Genomic DNA, 19,921 nt, shown 5'->3' on the forward strand with positions numbered 1-19,921 from the left:
CCTACTAGCGGCGGTATTCAGCATAATACTAATATTCCTTCAAGTTTGATAATGGCTCCGATTCCGATACCGATACCGACTGATTCCTTGAGGAGGGGCATTATGGGAACTGTAGTCCCTGCTGGAGCCATTTCCAATCGGTCTTGCTCGCTTCCATCATTATCTTTGGTATTAAACGACGTACCTAGCGATCTGTGCTCTGAAAAAGAAGTTATTACGCAGCAAAACAACCAGGAGCTTCCTGAAAACTTTTATTCTCTTTCTGATCTCTCATCTGATGAGGCGACAGGTGTAAACAAAGATTGGGCAGACATTAGCTGTGAGACCTTATCCTCTGCTGGAGAGAATAGTTTCAGCCCTGATAATGCAAACGCAGCTACCATTATTAAAAAGAGGCTGAAGAAGAAAAGATCCTTTCGTGCAGCGAGCAAAGAGACTACTCTTAGGCTATTAAACAATGTGGATTCTCTATCTCCTAATTTAGTAGCTACTGCTTCTGCTATTGTTGATGAAACTCCTCGATCTAATCATAATGGCTTACCTGACCCAATTCTGCCATTAGATGATTCTGCAGAGATCACACTGAAAATGATATTTGACACCATGATGACTCATAGGGCAGAAAGTAAGGCGGAGAATCAACGCACGCAAATGACATGTGCTAAAGTTAAAAATGTAGTACGTCGTGCAATTAAACTATGCTCAGAGACTGCGGATAGGGTCACTGAAGCAGAGGCCAGGATATCCGTCCTGGAAGAGGAATGTATGGCTCAAAGGCAAGAAGTGGGAGACTTTAAAATGCAAAAAAACGATTTATCTGATAAGCTAGCTAGTTTGGAAAACCAGGCCCGCAGATGTAACTTGCGTTTTTTGGGAATCCCTGAAAACAAAGAAGGAGGGGACCCGAGGCGGTTCATTATTAATCTACTAAGCGATGCTTTCCCAGAAATCACTGATTGGGACTGGGCTCGGGAGATTCAACGAGCTCATAGATTCCCTTTTACTGCAAGGAGACCGCGACAAGGCCAAGAAAGCTACCCTAGGGCCATTTTGGTATCATTCAATAACTTTCTTGCCCGTGAAGCCATTTTTGTTAACGCAAGGCCAGACAAGAAAGCGGATGGTCTTGGCGTTCAGTTTTTCGTGCGACCAGACTACTGCCAAGCCACTGTGGCTCAACGCTGGCATCTGAAGCAACTAATACCTGACTTTCAGAAGAAGGAAGTTGCAGTATTCCTTCAAGGTCCTGCAAAACTTAAAACTATATATAAAGGCCAAACAAAATTTTTCATTTCTACAATTAAAGCTAAGGAGTATTTAGATTCACTTTGAACGATTCTGACCAACTCAAACGTGTGTAAGAAAATGCCAGAATTTAAGTTCAGGAATTACACTGAGTAATAATAATCATTATTTTCATGTAGGATTTTCTATGTTTCTCTTTGTTCTCAAATTTCCTTATACTCCTTTTATTATCTGTCCGAATTTTGTTTGAATTTTGTCTGAATTTTGAATTTTCTCCTCTCTTATTCTGCTTCTTCTTACTTTTCCTCTCGTTTTTTTTTTGGTAAAGATGCTAGGAGCCAGGGACACGGCATCCATATGTTTCAGGAGCTAATAGTTCCTGTGCCTCCTATAGTGGGGAGGGTGGGGGGAGGGGTCTCGGGGGCTGGGGTGGGGGTGGGTATGGGCAGCGGGGGGTGGTGGGGGTGTAAGGCAGAGGTGTTCAATACAGGGATGGTTACTAAGGCTGACGTGTCCAAGGCAGGGATGGTTATAATGTTGATAAAGTATAATTTGGAGGCGCAAATTTTTGTGATGATGGCCAATAATTGCTATTCTATATTGTTTTTGAAATGTATAAAAGGCTGAAAATATGCACTATTAATATTAATGGCCTTAATGATTTAAAGAAGATTGCTATGTTTCGTACCATGCTTCTAACTCTGAATATTGACCTGTTATGTGTTCAGGAAACTCACATTTCATGGGACAAACGCTCTCTCCTGAATAATTTGGGGTTAGAAGTTTTGATTACATCTAAACAAATGGGTATCAAGAGAGGCGTTGCTATCTGTATGCGAAAGGGAGTAGGGAAGTGCGTTAAAACATCCTCTGATAAATGGGGGAGATGGGGGCTCGCTGAATTAAAAATTGGGAGTTGTAGATTTACTCTATGTTGTCTGTATGGCCCCAATTTGGATGACGCTGAATTATTCAATCTTATCAACACAGAGTTATCCTCTTGGACACAACCGATAATAATGTGTGGGGACCTTAATATCCATATACCAGCCGATTGGAATATTAAACTAGGAAAAAGATATGTGGGCCGTAAGATTCAAGCCTATAAAGCACTTAGAGATTTGGTATTATGTAACGGGTTAACTGATGTCTGGAATAAGCTTTACTATAATGATCCTGGTTACACTTTTTTTTCTACCCCCCACCGAAAATTTGTCCGTCTAGATTATTTTTTTGTATCTTCAGTTTTTCTGGAGCAAATTCGTATCGAAATATTACCACAGGTCATTTCAGATCATAATCCTATCATTGCCGAGATCCAATTCCCTACCGATTGTCAAAGTCCCAATAGATCTTGGTCATTTCAGAGGAGTTTATTACTAGACGAAGAGTATCTCCAGTTCATGGTCACAATCATTAAAGAATATTTTTCCATAAATAATGATTCTGCCTCTCCTCAGGTAGTTTGGGATTCTTTTAAATCCGTTGTACGGGGGGAGACTATTAGCTTTGCAAATTACAGAAGGCAAAAAAATCAAAAAGATTTCAAAGATAGGCTAAATAAGGTTAGACTGGCGGAGCTTGAATTATCTACCGCCTGTAAAAACAATGTCAGTATAGAGGATGCACAAATTCGACTAACTATTGAACGTTCAGGACTCCGAACACATTTTGCTGAAGAAGTAGCCGCAAAATTCAAACAATATAAAACAGAACGTTATGAACTCAGCGAACGTACGGGGAAAATCTTAGCGCAGCGCCTACGTCAAAAATCTTCTTTTAACGAAATACAATGTATCAAAGACATTAACGGGGTCCTTAAAGAAAATAAGGCAGGAATACTAGACGCATTTCATGGTTTTTATAAGGCGCTGTATAACGACGAAAATAATGAAGTCGATAAGACTCTTAACCCTATAAACTACCTTCCAAACTCTAATCAACTGTCATTGTGTACAGACGATATTGATTTCTTTGCTAGGCCAATAAGCTGGGAAGAGATCGAAGAGGCTATTTTGAGTCTAGCTGCCGGCAAAGCTATGGGGTCCGATCAGATCCCTCTCGAATTCTATCGGACGTTTAGACATTTGTTGAAGGCAGAACTATTAAAAAATTTTAATGTAGCATTCCAAGATTATCCTCCTGATTCTTGGTCGACTGCCATTATCGTTGTTTTTGTAAAAAAAAACAAGGATGCAAAGGAATTAGGTTCATATCGTCCCATCTCCCTCATCACGGCAGATAGCAAGATATATTCCAAAATTCTTGCCAATAGATTAAACGATGTCATGGCCGGTCTGGTCTCTCATATTCAACACGGGTTTATCAAACATAGGGATACCACAGACCATGTTAAACGTGTTATTGCACTGTTGGACTGGGCCCAAGCAAAGGAATCCCCAGTCGGAGTGATTTTACTCGATGCTGAAAAAGCGTTTGATAGAGTAGACTGGGGGTTCCTTTGGTCGGTGTTAGAATGGAAGGGCTTCCCATTACAATTCATTAAAGCTATACAGTCACTCTATTTTAATGCAAAAGGAGTAATAAGACTTGGCACTGACATTTCCAGATCATTCTCTATCACTAGGGGGACCAGACAAGGGTGCCCCTGTTCTCCACTTTTATTTGCACTTTATTTAGAGCCTTATTTGAACAGATTAATTACAGAACCTGGTATTCCTCCTGTCCGACTCCATGAAGTAGACCATAAAGTTTTAGCATACGCCGACGACGTGGCCATCGTAACTTCTGACTCTTCTATAGCTTTACCTAAAATAATTGAAGTTGCCAGCGAATTTGGCAAATTCTCTGGCTATAAATTGAACGTTTCCAAAACCCAAATTATACATTCTAAAACAGGTACGCCCCTTGATTTGCCAATTAATTCTACTGCTACATATCTCGGTGTAACTTTATCTCCCAAAATAGACGACATCGTTGGACTAAATCTGGACCCTTTACTTGTATCTACTAATAGGACTTTGGAAAGGATAAACAACTTACATTTATCCCTATTTGGACGGACCAATGTCATTAAGATGCTAATCTTTCCAAAGTTTCTTTATTTTTTTCGTACTATTCCTTTATTTTTTTCCATGTCTCTTTTTAATAAAATATATAGGATGTTGTCTAGATTTTTATGGGGGTATCGTCGGTCAAGAAGATCTATTAAATGGTGTACACTCTCGCAAGGGCGTGCTGGGTTAGGATTTCCGAATTTTAGGCTATACTATTGGGCCATTACCCTTAAAACTATTAAAGTTTTACTATTTCATGACCATGTTAATGAAATTAGTAAGGCACCTTCTATCTTTGAAATGCTTATGGGTGATCATGTGCGTCAATTATTATTGATATTTATGGAGCCGAGCTATTATAAAAAAACAAAATTTAAGACTTTGCTTTCTGCTTTTTCGGCTTGGAAACAGATGAATAAAGTTTTGCGGATTATTCCTAAATATAATTTCTATACACCTATACGTTGTAACATTTCAACATCAGGGATTCCTCAAAGTATTCCTACTCCTGGATTTCGTTTGGGATCGATTCACTCAATTGGGCAATTGTATTCAGATGGGACCTTAATGTCCTTCTCTGAACTCCAAAACACATTTGGTCTTTCTAGACACGATTTTTTTAAGTACCTACAAATCCGTAGCTTTTTGGATAGAAAAAATCTGCTTCATAGTGATGTAATGGAGCCTAATGAAGTTTTGGAGAGTGGTAGGAAGGATGCCCGTATTGGCACCATCTATCAGTTGATGATAAATAGGTTACACGATGACCTCGATCAACAAGCCCAGAAGTGGGAGAGGAAACTGTCTATAGAAGGGATCGATTTGGCAAGGGCATTTGAGATCAGTAACACAGTATTAATTAACAGCTCTCTTAAAAGTCAACATTATATGGCCTCCCTGGATCTGTATTACACACCTGCCAAATTTGTTAAATGGAAAGCTACGAAAGGCATCAATTGTAGTCGGTGTGGAATTTTAGCAGCTGACTCATGCCATATGTTCTTTAGCTGTCCTAAACTTATTGTATATAAAAATAAGATAGAAAATTTTTTGACTAATTTGCTAAATGTCAACATCAAACTATGCCCTTCTGTCACTATCTTCGGTGTATACTTTCCACCCGAGAGTCTATCTGTTGATCAAGAGTATTTTCGTTTCATTGGAATGTCCATTTACCGCTTTTGTATAACCTCAAGATGGTTAGATGCTGACCCACCTTCATTTGAACAATGGCTAGGTAAATTGCTAGATACTTATCGAATGGACAATGCAGTTTACAAATTGAAAGGACGAAGAAAAAAGTCATTTGCTAGGAAGTTATGGCTTCCTATCGATAACTGGATTTAATTTAACCATGCTCATACCTTTAAAGAGACAGTATCTGAGTGTTATGTTTTGTTTTGAATTTTGTCATTGAAGTCTATCGTCTTATTACTGTCTTATATCTGTTATTGTTGTACCTTGTTCCATCTTTGTATTTTGTTCTGCCTCTGCCTTTGAAAAATAAAAAAAAATTAAAAAAAAAAAAGAGAAGTGACGCATCTCTGCTTTCACGCAGCGATGCGTAATTTCTCATAAATGAGGCCCTGTGAATTTTTTGGTGGACGCTGAAGATTTTCAGCTTCTCAAAAAAACACCATTAATCGAGCCGATCTTGGGTGTGTATTTAGAAATATTTTTAAGTGGTATTTGAGTGGAGACATGTTGACCATAAACAGCTTGTTCCAAGATAGAGGCCTTTGAAGTCCCTGATATCCTAGCAGGCCTGAAAATGCCACCAGCAAGTGGCCAGCCTCAGGCTACTGAACACTGTTGTCCATCCTGGAGAGCCAACCTGAGAGGCAAAGCAAGACTGATGAACACCTGAAAAACACTGGAAAGTTCTTTCAAAAAATAACCCCTCCAGCTATGAAAACCCGGAGGCTTGCATTGCGATGTATTTTTCGTTCCGTATGATAATTTAGGATGGTTTCTGCCCTCATTGTTCTTCAACTGTTGTATTAAAAGTTTATGGTTGTTCAAAGATCTGGCTGTATATTGACCTTTATTATATATGACAACGAATGTAGGGGCATATTATCAAGAACGGCAATAAAAATTATCCCCGGTTTAGCGGCAGGAAACTGCCGCTAACGTGGCGATAATGGGCTTGATAATACGGCCTTGAGAATTCCAATAGTAGTCCATGTTCTGGTGTGAACATGGGCTTCTATTGGAATTCTCAACGCCGTATTATCAAGCCCATTTTCGCCGCTTTAGAAGCAGTTTTCTGCCGCTAAACCGGCGATAATTTTAACGCCGTCCTTGATAATATGCCACCTATTTTCTTGCACTTTGCCCAAACTCCTAGTTGCCTCCTAGGTGCCTCATAGAGTAGACCGTGGCTGCTTGATCATAGCTGTCACTGGAGAGCCCAGAACATGAAAGCTCACCAGCAACCAGTGTCCCAAGACAGTGAGTAGAAAAAAGCACCAAATCCAGGAGCTGAAGACGGTGGTATTTCCCACACATTGGCCCTTTCAATCGCCTTTTCAACAACTTTCTGACCTCTTTAGCCGTCATTATTGAAGATTGCAGCCTTGGCCATCACCTACATGTCTGTAAAAGATACCCAACATTACCTTAACCTACAGAGTGCATTTAGGGACCAACATCAAGCAGTGATCTGCCAAAATGGCTGTATAACAGAGATCCTGCCGCTGACACTAATGGATCCAACCCCTTCTCTATTCAATTGGTCAGGAATGCTGTGTTTCAGTACTGAAACAGAAGGTGTGCAACCTCAGGGTACTTTCAACTTTCTACTGGAACTCCTTTTTCACTAATCAAGCAAACACATTCACCAAAATGTATTCTACATCTCTTTGCCTGGTGCAGAGACTTGGGAGGTAGTGATGCTGTCCTCTTTGGACTAGGTCTCTGCACTACATTCAACAGCTTTGGAAGTAGATCCCATGTTCTCCAAGACTACAACATACTAAACTCCTTTGAGCAGTACATAGGACTTGAAAATGTCCTAAGCTTCCGTCAAGGATTAGCTACCCACCTCTTCTGTGTCATGTACCAAACTGCAGTCAGTGTAATCTCTGGGATCTACCTAGAAAGAAAGGGTTCAGCTATTGCATCCAAACTGGCACAAACAGCCAGATTCTGAGGGCTGATGGTGCCTGCCCGAACCACACAGCCAAGCAAGGAAGAGCTCTTTAAACAACGTTCCTAAAGAAGCAGCCAATCAAGTGGTCGTACCTTGAAGTCGAGATCGTGTTTATCGAGATGGAGCCAAAGAAGGGAGCCACTATTCATATGCCTGTCCATGAGCTGCTCAAGAGCATAGGAGGTGCCCAAAGTGGCGAACAGCACTTAACAATAACCAATAATGAAATAAACGATTCACTCAAAAACTGTGGAAATAAAATGGGTGATGATGCAGTGGCCAACAGTATCGATAGGGGATTATGAGGCTAAATAAGGTCAACAGGCCTTTTCAATTTCAGATTTCTTTATAGATTTCCGTAAAGTGCTCCAATGCTGCCCTCGAGTCAATGCCAAGCCCTGGGTCAACGTTAGTAGTAGAAGCTGAGTAGAGAGAGTCTAGCTAGATGAGAGAAAGACCGCCTATCCTGTATTCTTGAAATGCTGACCTCTTGTGAAATTTCTTAGTAAAATGCCAGGCTGTAAATCTCTATCCAAGCTCTCTTGTGAGAGACCATATTTTGGAGGTACATCTAGGCCATATTCCTAGGAGTTCAGAAATGCAATTTCAGTGCACTTACTGAGACAGACAGTAAAACCCTGAGGGCATGCAAGGTACCGAGGAGTGCTTGAAGCTGAGAGATGATTCAGAAAAGGGGGTGGTGATGAACAAAGTGCCTTAATTAAGCAGACCACTCTTACCCAGTCCAAAGATCAGGGCTTGATCCATCACCGTTTTTTAGCTCACTGCACCATCCCAGCTCAGAACTTGGCTATATACAAATTAGTCTGTTCCTGTCCCAGTGCATGATGGGAACAGGGCAGACCAAACTACCAAGCCAATTCTTGTACTGGGAAGGAAACAAGCTTCCGGGGACCGGTTTCTGCCATTTCAGGCGTCGTCAGCCCGGCTTGCTTGAATCCTGATGGTGCAATGAGCAAGGGACTCACATCTGAGTATACCCTTCCACGCTTATGGTGGACAAAATGATTCAGAAAAGGGGGTGGTGATGAACAGAGTGCCTGAATTAAGCAGACCACTCTTACCCAGTCCAAAGATCAGGGCTTGATCCATCACAGTTTTTTAGCTCACTGCACCATCCCAGCTCAGAACTTGGCTATATGCAAATTAGTCTGTTCCTGTCCCAGTGCATGATGGGAACAGGGCAGACAAAACTACCATGCCAATTCTTGTACTGGGAAGGAAACAAGCTTCCGGGGACCGGTTTCTGCCATTTCAGGCGTCGTCGGCCGGCTTGCTTGAATCCTGATGGTGCAATGAGCAAGGGACTCACATCTGAGTATACCCTTCCACGCTTATGGTGGACAAAATGATTCAGAAAAGGGGGTGGTGATGAACAGAGTGCCTGAATTAAGCAGACCACTCTTACCCAGTCCAAAGATCAGGGCTTGATCCATCACCGTTTTTTAGCTCACTGCACCATCCCAGCTCAGAACTTGGCTATATGCAAATTAGTCTGTTCCTGTCCCAGTGCATGATGGGAACAGGGCAGACCAAACTACCAAGCCAATTCTTGTACTGGGAAGGAAACAAGCTTCCGGGGACCGGTTTCTGCCATTTCAGGCGTCGTCGGCCCGGCTTGCTTGAATCCTCATGGTGCAATGAGCAAGGGACTCACATCTGAGTATACCCTTCCACGCTTATGGTGGACAAAATGATTCAGAAAAGGGGGTGGTGATGATCAGAGTGCCTGAATTAAGCAGACCACTCTTACCCAGTCCAAAGATCAGGGCTTGATCCATCAACGTTTTTTAGCTCACTGCACCATCCCAGCTCAGAACTTGGCTATATGCAAATTAGTCTGTTCCTGTCCCAGTGCATGATGGGAACAGGGCAGACCAAACTACCAAGCCAATTCTTGTACTGGGAAGGAAACAAGCTTCCGGGGACTGGTTTCTGCCATTTCAGGCGTCGTCGGCCCGGCTTGCTTGAATCCTGATGGTGCAATGAGCAAGGGACTCACATCTGAGTATACCCTTCCACGCTAATGGTGGACAAAATGATTCAGAAAAGGGGGTGGTGATGAACAGAGTGCCTGAATTAAGCAGACCACTCTTACCCAGTCCAAAGATCAGGGCTTGATCCATCACCGTTTTTTAGCTCACTGCACCATCCCAGCTCAGAACTTGGCTATATGCAAATTAGTCTGTTCCTGTCCCAGTGCATGATGGGAACAGGGCAGACCAAACTACCAAGCCAATTCTTGTACTGGGAAGGAAACAAGCTTCCGGGGACCGGTTTCTGCCATTTCAGGCGTCGTCGGCCCGGCTTGCTTGAATCCTGATGGTGCAATGAGCAAGGGACTCACATCTGAGTATACCCTTCCACGCTTATGGTGGACAAAATGATTCAGAAAAGGGGGCGGTGATGAACAGAGTGCCTGAATTAAGCAGACCACTCTTACCCAGTCCAAAGATCAGGGCTTGATCCATCACTGTTTTTTAGCTCACTGCACCATCCCAGCTCAGAACTTGGCTATATGCAAATTAGTCTGTTCCTGTCCCAGTGCATGATGGGAACAGGGCAGACCAAACTACCAAGCCAATTCTTGTACTGGGAAGGAAACAAGCTTCCGGGGACTGGTTTCTGCCATTTCAGGCGTCGTCGGCCGGGCTTGCTTGAATCCTGATGGTGCAATGAGCAAGGGACTCACAATTGAGTATACCCTTCCACGCTAATGGTGGACAAAATGATTCAGAAAAGGGGGTGGTGATGAACAGAGTGCCTGAATTAAGCAGACCACTCTTACCCAGTCCAAAGATCAGGGCTTGATCCATCACCGTTTTTTAGCTCACTGCACCATCCCAGCTCAGAACTTGGCTATATGCAAATTAGTCTGTTCCTGTCCCAGTGCATGATGGGAACAGGGCAGACCAAACTACCAAGCCAATTCTTGTACTGGGAAGGAAACAAGCTTCTGGGGACCGGTTTCTGCCATTTCAGGCGTCGTCGGCCCGGCTTGCTTGAATCCTGATGGTGCAATGAGCAAGGGACTCACATCTGAGTATACCCTTCCACGCTTATGGTGGACAAAATGATTCAGAAAAGGGGGTGGTGATGAACAGAATGCCTGAATTAAGCAGACCACTCTTACCCAGTCCAAAGATCAGGGCTTGATCCATCACCGTTTTTTAGCTCACTGCACCATCCCAGCTCAGAACTTGGCTATATGCAAATTAGTCTGTTCCTGTCCCAGTGCATGATGGGAACAGGGCAGACCAAACTACCAAGCCAATTCTTGTACTGGGAAGGAAACAAGCTTCCGGGGACCGGTTTCTGCCATTTCAGGCGTCGTCGGCCCGGCTTGCTTGAATCCTGATGGGGCAATGAGCAAGGGACTCACATCTGAGTATACCCTTCCACGCTTATGGTGGACAAAATGATTCAGAAAAGGGGGTGGTGATGAACAGAGTGCCTGAATTAAGCAGACCACTCTTACCCAGTCCAAAGATCAGGGCTTGATCCATCACCGTTTTTTAGCTCACTGCACCATCCCAGCTCAGAACTTGGCTATATGCAAATTAGTCTGTTCCTGTCCCAGTGCATGATGGGAACAGGGCAGACCAAACTACCAAGCCAATTCTTGTACTGGGAAGGAAACAAGCTTCCGGGGACCGGTTTCTGCCATTTCAGGCGTCGTCGGCCCGGCTTGCTTGAATCCTGATGGTGCAATGAGCAAGGGACTCACATCTGAGTATACCCTTCCACGCTTATGGGGGACAACATGATTCAGAAAAGGGGGTGGTGATGAACAGAGTGCCTGAATTAAGCAGACCACTCTTACCCAGTCCAAGGATCAGGGCTTGATCAATCACCGTTTTTTAGCTCACTGCACCATCCCAGCTCAGAACTTGGCTATATGCAAATTAGTCTGTTCCTGTCCCAGTGCATGATAGGAACAGGGCAGACCAAACTACCAAGCCAATTCTTGTACTGGGAAGGAAACAAGCTTCCGGGGACCGGTTTCTGCCATTTCAGGCGTCGTCGGCCCGGCTTGCTTGAATCCTGATGGTGCAATGAGCAAGGGACTCACATCTGAGTATACCCTTCCACGCTGATGGTGGACAAAATGATTCAGAAAAGGGGGTGGTGATGAACAGAGTGCCTGAATTAAGCAGACCACTCTTACCCAGTCCAAAGATCAGGGCTTGATCCATCACCATTTTTTAGCTCACTGCACCATCCCAGCTCAGAACTTGGCTATATGCAAATTAGTCTGTTCCTGTCCCAGTGCATGATGGGAACAGGGCAGACCAAACTACCAAGCCAATTCTTGTACTGGGAAGGAAACAAGCTTCCGGGGACCGGTTTCTGCCATTTCAGGCGTCGTCGGCCCGGCTTGCTTGAATCCTGATGGTGCAATGAGCAAGGGACTCACATCTGAGTATACCCTTCCACGCTTATGGTGGACAAAATGATTCAGAAAAGGGGGTGGTGATGAACAGAGTGCCTGAATTAAGCAGACCACTCTTACCCAGTCCAAAAATCAGGGCTTGATCCATCACCGTTTTTTAGCTCACTGCACCATCCCAGCTCAGAACTTGGCTATATGCAAATTAGTCTGTTCCTGTCCCAGTGCATGATGGGAACAGGGCAGACCAAACTACCAAGCCAATTCTTGTACTGGGAAGGAAACAAGCTTCCGGGGACCGGTTTCTGCCATTTCAGGCGTCGTCGGCCCGGCTTGCTTGAATCCTGATCGTGCAATGAGCAAGGGACTCACATCTGAGTATACCCTTCCACGCTTATGGTGGACAAAATGATTCAGAAAAGGGGGTGGTGATGAACAGAGTGCATGAATTAAGCAGACCACTCTTACCCAGTCCAAAGATCAGGGCTTGATCCATCACCGTTTTTTAGCTCACTGCACCATCCCAGCTCAGAACTTGGCTATATGCAAATTAGTCTGTTCCTGTCCCAGTGCATGATGGGAACAGGGCAGACCAAACTACCAAGCCAATTCTTGTACTGGGAAGGAAACAAGCTTCCGGGGACTACTGAGACATGAGTCCCTTGCTCACTGCTCCATCAGGATTCAAGCAAGCCGGGCCGACGAGGCTGAAATGCCAGAAACCGGTCCCCGGTAGCTTGTCTCCTTTCTGGTGAAGAATTGGCTTGGTAGTTTGGTCTGCCATGTTCCCATGATGCACTGGGCCAGGGACAGACTAATTTGCATATAGCCAGGTTCTGGGCTGGGATGGGGCAGTGAGCTAAATAACGGTGATGGATCAAGCCCTGATCTTTGGACTGGGTAAGAGTGGTCTGCTTAATTCAGACACTCTGTTCATCACCACCCCCCTTTCTGAATCGTTTTTGGCCACTATAGGTGTGGCAGGGTATACTCAGACATGAGTCCCTTGCTCACTGCTCCATCAGGATTCAAGCAAGCCGGGCCGACGAGGCTGAAATGCCAGAAACCGGTCCCCGGTAGCTTGTCTCCTTTCTGGTGAAGAATTGGCTTGGTAGTTTGGTCTGCCCTGTTCCCATGATGCACTGGGCCAGGGACAGACTAATTTGCATATAGCCAGGTTCTGAGCTGGGATGGGGCAGTGAGCTAAATAACGGTGATGGATCAAGCCCTGATCTTTGGACTGGGTAAGAGTGGTCTGCTTAATTCAGACACTCTGTTCATCACCACCCCCTTTTCTGAATCGTTTTTGGCCACTATAGGTGTGGCAGGGTATACTCAGACATGCGTTCCTTGCTCACTGCTCCATCAGGATTCAAGCAAGCCGGGCTGACGAGGCTGAAATGACAGAAACCGGTCCCCGGTAGCTTGTCTCCTTTCTGGTGAAGAATTGGCTTGGTAGTTTGGTCTGCCCTGTTCCCATGATGCACTGGGCCAGGGACAGACTAATTTGCATATAGCCAGGTTCTGAGCTGGGATGGGGCAGTGAGCTAAATAACGGTGATGGATCAAGCCCTGATCTTTGGACTGGGTAAGAGTGGTCTGCTTAATTCAGACACTCTGTTCATCACCCCCTCCTTTTCTGAATCGTTTTTGGCCACTATAGGTGTGGCAGGGTATACTCAGACATGAGTCTCTTGCTCACTGCTCCATCAGGATTCAAGCAAGCCGGGCCGACGAGGCTGAAATGCCAGAAACCGGTCCCCGGTAGCTTGTCTCCTTTCTGGTGAAGAATTGGCTTGGTAGTTTGGTCTGCCCTGTTCCCATGATGCACTGGGCCAGGGACAGACTAATTTGCATATAGCCAGGTTCTGAGCTGGGATGGGGCAGTGAGCTAAATAACGGTGATGGATCAAGCCCTGATCTTTGTACTGGGTAAGAGTGGTCTGCCTAATTCAGACACTCTGTTCATCACCACCCCCTTTTCTGAATCGTTTTTGGCCACTATAGGTGTGGCAGGGTATACTCAGACATGAGTCCCTTGCTCACTGCTCCATCAGGATTCAAGCAAGCCGGGCCGACGAGGATGAAATGCCAGAAACCGGTCCCCGGTAGCTTGTCTCCTTTCTGGTGAAGAATTGGCTTGGTAGTTTGGTCTGCCCTGTTCCCATGATGCACTGGGCCAGGGACAGACTAATTTGCATATAGCCAGGTTCTGAGCTGGGATGGGGCAGTGAGCTAAATAACGGTGATGGATCAAGCCATAATCTTTGGACTGGGTAAGAGTGGTCTGCTTAATTCAGACACTTTGTTCATCACCACCCCCTTTTCTGAATCGTTTTTGGCCACTATAGGTGTGGCAGGGTATACTCAGACATGAGTCCCTTGCTCACTGCTCCATCAGGATTCAAGCAAGCCGGGCCGACGAGGCTGAAATGCCAGAAACCGGTCCCCGGTAGCTTGTCTCCTTTCTGGTGAAGAATTGGCTTGGTAGTTTGGTCTGCCCTGTTCCCATGATGCACTGGGCCAGGGACAGACTAATTTGCATATAGCCAGGTTCTGAGCTGGGATGGGGCAGTGAGCTAAATAACGGGGATGGATCAAGCCCTGATCTTTGGACTGGGTAAGAGTGGTCTGCTTAATTCAGACACTCTGTTCATCACCACCCCCTTTTCTGAATCGTTTTTGGCCACTATAGGTGTGGCAGGGTATACTCAGACATGAGTCCCTTGCTCACTGCTCCATCAGGATTCAAGCAAGCCGGGCCGACGAGGCTGAAATGCCGGGAACCGGTCCCCGGTAGCTTGTCTCCTTTCTGGTGAAGAATTGGCTTGGTAGTTTGGTCTGCCCTGTTCCCATGATGCACTGGGCCAGGGACAGACTAATTTGCATATAGCCAGGTTCTGAGCTGGGATGGGGCAGTGAGCTAAATAACGGTGATGGATCAAGCCCTGATCTTTGGACTGGGTAAGAGTGGTCTTCTTAATTCAGACACTCTGTTCATCACCACCCCCTTTTCTGAATCGTTTTTGGCCACTATAGGTGTGGCAGGGTATACTCAGACATGAGTCTCTTGCTCACTGCTCCATCAGGATTCAAGCAAGCCGGGCCGACGAGGCTGAAATGCCAGAAACCGGTCCCCGGTAGCTTGTCTCCTTTCTGGTGAAGAATTGGCTTGGTAGTTTGGTCTGCCCTGTTTCCATGATGCACTGGGCCAGGGGCAGACTAATTTGCATATAGCCAGGTTCTGAGCTGGGATGGTGCAGTGAGCTAAAAAAACAGGTGATGGATTAAAACCATGATCTCTTGACTTGGTAAGAGTATTCTGCATCATTCAGAAACTCTGTCCATCACCACCCCCTTTTCCAAAATCGATTTTATCCACACTATGTGTGGGAGGGTATACTCAGACATGAGTCCCTTGCTCATTGCACCATCAGGATTCAAGCAAGCCGGGCCGACGAAGGCTGTGATGCCAGAAACCGGTCCCCGGAAGCTTGTTTCCTTCCCAGTGTAAGAATTGGCTTGGTAGTTTGGTTTGCCCTGCTCCCATCATGCACTGGGACAGGAACAGACTAATTTGCATATAGCCAGGTTCTGAGCTGGGATGGGGCAGTGAGCTAAATAACGGTGATGGATCAAGCCCTGATCTTTGGACTGGGTAAGAGTGGTCTGCTTAATTCAGACACTCTGTTCATCACCACCCCCTTTTCTGAATCGTTTTTGGCCACTATAGGTGTGGCAGGGTATACTCAGACATGAGTCCCTTGCTCACTGCTCCATCAGGATTCAAGCAAGCCGGGCCGACGAGGCTGAAATGCCAGAAACCGGTCCCCGGTAGCTTGTCTCCTTTCTGGTGAAGAATTGGCTTGGTAGTTTGGTCTGCCCTGTTCCCATGATGCACTGGGCCAGGGACAGACTGATTTGCATATAGCCAGGTTATGAGCTGGGATGGGGCAGTGAGCTAAATAACGGTGATGGATCAAGCCCTGATCTTTGGACTGGGTAAGAGTGGTCTGCTTAATTCAGACACTCTGTTCATCACCACCCCCTTTTCTGAATCGTTTTTGGCCACTATAGGTGTGGCAGGGTATACTCAGACATGAGTCCCTTGCTCACTGCTCCATCAGGATTCAAGCAAGCCGGGCCGACGAGGCTGAAATGCCAGAAACCGGTCCCCGGTAGCTTGTCTCCTTTCTGGTGAAGAATTGGCTTGGTAGTTTGGTCTGCCCTGTTCCCATGATGCACTGGGCCAGGGACAGACTGATTTGCATATAGCCAGGTTCTGAGCTGGGATGGTGCAGTGAGCTAAAAAACAGGTGATGGATTAAAACCATGATCTCTTGACTGGGTAAGAGTGGTCTGCTTAATTCAGACACTCTGTTCATCACCACCCCCTTTTCTGAATCGTGAAGCTGAGAGATGGCAGCCTTCTTCAGGGCCCTTTCTTTCTTCTGGGGGCTGTGTTGCAGAATGTGTATAGTGTTGTGCTAATGTTGTAGTGCTTGTTGGTGAGTAGGAGCATTCCTCAATGGACCTGGTCTTTTCTGTTGTGTAGAGTGCTACTCAAGTAAGCTTTAATGGTCAATGCACAGGTTCTGGAAGGTTGATGTGACAGGATGTAGGCAATTGTTGTTCATCGTGTTAACATCAATGTTAACACGATCAGAATCATTTGTTGGTGCCATTTCTGGCTTGGACCGGCTTATTCTGAAAGTGGTTTGTTCTTTGTGAAGAATATTGCCTTCTTGTAGGTTATCAAGCAGTATTTGTAAGTCACATATTAACTGAACTTCTTGCATCACTGTTCAGTGTGAGGAAGCTTTCGCCAAAGTAGGTCGTCCTTTGGTGCTGCTTGGTGAAGTTGATGGTTGTTTAGCTTGGTGAAACTAGTGCCTGGTGTTGCATTCTTTTGGGATTATTAAAATGGTTTAGTTCTGGTGCTGTAGCACAGAATGTGATTTTGGAATTCAAGTTTCTAAAGAGTAGATTGTGGAATTTGGAGCAGGCAAGGGGCTTTCGTTGATCGCGAGCAGATGGAGATTCAGTTCGCTATATGATCGGGATGTGAATTTGATCGAGATGCTGAACCAGAAATATTTGTGATTAATTCAGCCAAGGAGTGGGAAAGCGTTCTGCATTAAAATGTCTGTGTTTCTTTGAAGAATGCAACTTGGAAGGCTGATTTAAGGCTTAGGAGCCTGCAACTTACTAACTATTGCATACATTTGTGCAGTTTGTTTGAAGCTGTGCATTGAGGAGTTCCAGGAGTATGGCAGTAGAAGTGTGGTGATTCTTTTATCGTCTGGCATGAGCCAAAACTTTTTGATTTTACTAAAATTGTATATATAATATACTTATTTATATGGGCTTTCAAACAGTCTTCTTCATCCATTGGCCTGCTGTTGTGCTATTTACATTTTCTTCTACCCAGTACGGCATACATCATGGGACAATGGGTCAGTCCACTCCAGTAATAGGCTAATTCCACTGTGAGTGACAGCATACGGCTCTTTCAGAAAGAGCACATCCACAGTCTTTAGTGGCAGGGTCAGCTATGGGAATGTATGCTCTCTGGGAGTAAAAAATATTTTTGCTTTTAGCCAATATTTTAATAGATTGACGAGAGCCTGGCAGATATCCCAACAATACAAAACAAGCACTGACAATGTCTAAAGGCTGGCAGCCATTGCCAGAACCTGTTGACTTTGCCAATGCTTGTTCTAGATGTCTTTAAAATAGCTTTCGTAACACCTCTATGTTTGAGAGAAAGATGAACTACTATTTCTCGTCTTAATGAATGTTTGAATTTCAGAGTGGTATTTAAGGGCTGGTCTTTTAGTTTAAGATGGGGTAACATAGTGTGAAGGTTTCAGCCCTGAATTTTGCGCTTATGGTTGTAGCGTAGAACTTTGTACTTTGCTCTCATGATTGTGGGTTAATGTAGGTCAGTAGTTTTGGTTATTATTGCATGGGGTGAGACTGTCCTGGTGCTTAATCATTTGAGTGGGAAGAACAGTGGAGGAGGGGCATTTGAGTTTTCCAGGTGGGTGAATGGCTGTATTTCCGCACGGCTCCCACATATAGTGAGCAGATACTTCTTAGGTTGGTTGGCATCCTGGTGCATACTTATGGGCCAATACTCATCAAATAACGAGATGGAACCAGTATGAGGCCAAAGAAATGGAGCTGGCTATATGATGCAGCATTGGTTCCACACTAACTTGTCTCCTTGTTACAAGCACCAGAAGCAGGGACCTGTGTGGCCTTCAGTATTCTGCACCATCTCTGTCCTAACTTTCCCCTTCCTTCTCGCTTGTTTTGTCCTCCTGAATTTTCTCCTGGTTTTGACATATTACTGGCTCACACTGGAGGATGTGGGTGCCTGCTTATTGTATCTTGTCACTATTATCCCACGCCACAATCTCTTTCCCTGCCTCAGCACCGTTCTCCTGAACCCCTCTTCCGGGGCTACTGTCGTTCATGCTTACCATTGCGTTGCACCGTGCCTTGTCGTACAGCCTGCCCTTGACCTTTTTCATTATCATTTCTCGATTATTTAATTAGACTGTGTTTGGCTTGCCTTACTATATATTTTTTTTATATAAGTCTAGTTCTTTTTGTTTTCATCGCCATTTCTGGCTAATGAGTTGTTCTCTATCTGTTTATGTTTCATGTATAACTTAGGTATTCACACATATCTTGACATGTCTATTGTAAGGCAATCAGGGGCAGATTTACAAGCCCCATGGGCCACTTTTACGTCACTTTACCCATGTTAAAAGTGAAGCGCTGGGAGTAATGACCGCGCTACATAAAATTGCACAAATGAATGTATATAATATCGCTTGGGGGGTGGGCTGGTGTGCGTGGCTCCTGCGGCGGGTGATGTTGTCTGTGAGCAGCTTTCGAGGGACAAAGGAAAGACAAGCAGCATCTTCTCTGCCTGTGTGTGTTCGACTCTGAGACGTCTCAGCCTCCAGATCCGAACGGAGCCGGTCTTTAAACAGGCATTTATCTCAAGAGTCAGGAGGGAGAGAAGTAACATTTATTCTTTTTGTGCATTTATGGTAATTATGCTGAAGCATTCACATTTGAGGAGAGGCATGTTATTGCAGAGTGAATTATTTGATTGCTCCGATGGTTCTGCCATATTTTCACTACGTGGCGGTTGGCATTGAGCCCAAATTATCCTTAATTAAAAAACTTACCGCAACACTATAGGCTCAGTGGTGTGAAAGCATAACAATTACTGAAACAAAAAATCCATTCATTTCAAACACCAGCTTGAAACGTTTATAAAAATGGTTCTCACACTTCTAATATCATTTTGAACTCGTAGAATGTGAAGCCAGTAACCCGGAGGGGCCACGTGTTTGAACCGTGGCAGGGCCCAGTCAGTCTTTCATCCTTCCATGATCGATATAATAAGAGCCATTTAATTGGTGATTCATAGTACCTGTCATTTTCCAGCAGAGAGATGATCCACTAAGCTGTGTGCTTCATGTTTGAATAAGTTAGAAGCAGAAATGGCTGTCTTCTGGTGTCCAAAATGTGTTCTGTGTCTGCTAGTTTTTTACTAGGTGACTGTGGCAGGGATCAAAGGGTGATAGCATCACAGAGCCTTACGTGGAGATACCTGATCATATAGCTTTGGATTGGGGCCGTCTGAATCGAGCAGAAATGAACCATTCTAGGAGTGAATCATGTCTGTTAAAGAAAACATAAGTGTTCATCACTAATGTATCATCTCCAACAACCTCGAGGAAAGGGAAGAACTTGGGTGCAATCATGTACTCGATCTCTTACTTAAAACAAACGTTAACCAAATGGCGAAAGGTGCTGTTTACCCCACTGGAATACTGCACAGCAGTCGTGGCCTGTGCATGTGAGCGTGGTGGGGTGGTGCTTGGGCAGTGCGGTGGGGGAGTGACAAACAACGGAATAAGGAAAATAAATAAAACCACTTACCTTGCACTCGCGGCATCGCCGATTCGGCGAAACGGCGAGTGCAAGATAAGTGGTTTTATTTCTTCATTTCTTTATGTTCCCTAATATGTTGTTTGCCACTTCCTCCACGCACCCCAGTCCCGCCCT

The sequence above is a fragment of the Lissotriton helveticus genome, chromosome 5_1 (genome assembly GCF_964261635.1).
Source record: "Lissotriton helveticus chromosome 5_1, aLisHel1.1, whole genome shotgun sequence".
In the NCBI taxonomy this organism is placed as follows: Eukaryota; Metazoa; Chordata; class Amphibia; order Caudata; family Salamandridae; genus Lissotriton; species Lissotriton helveticus.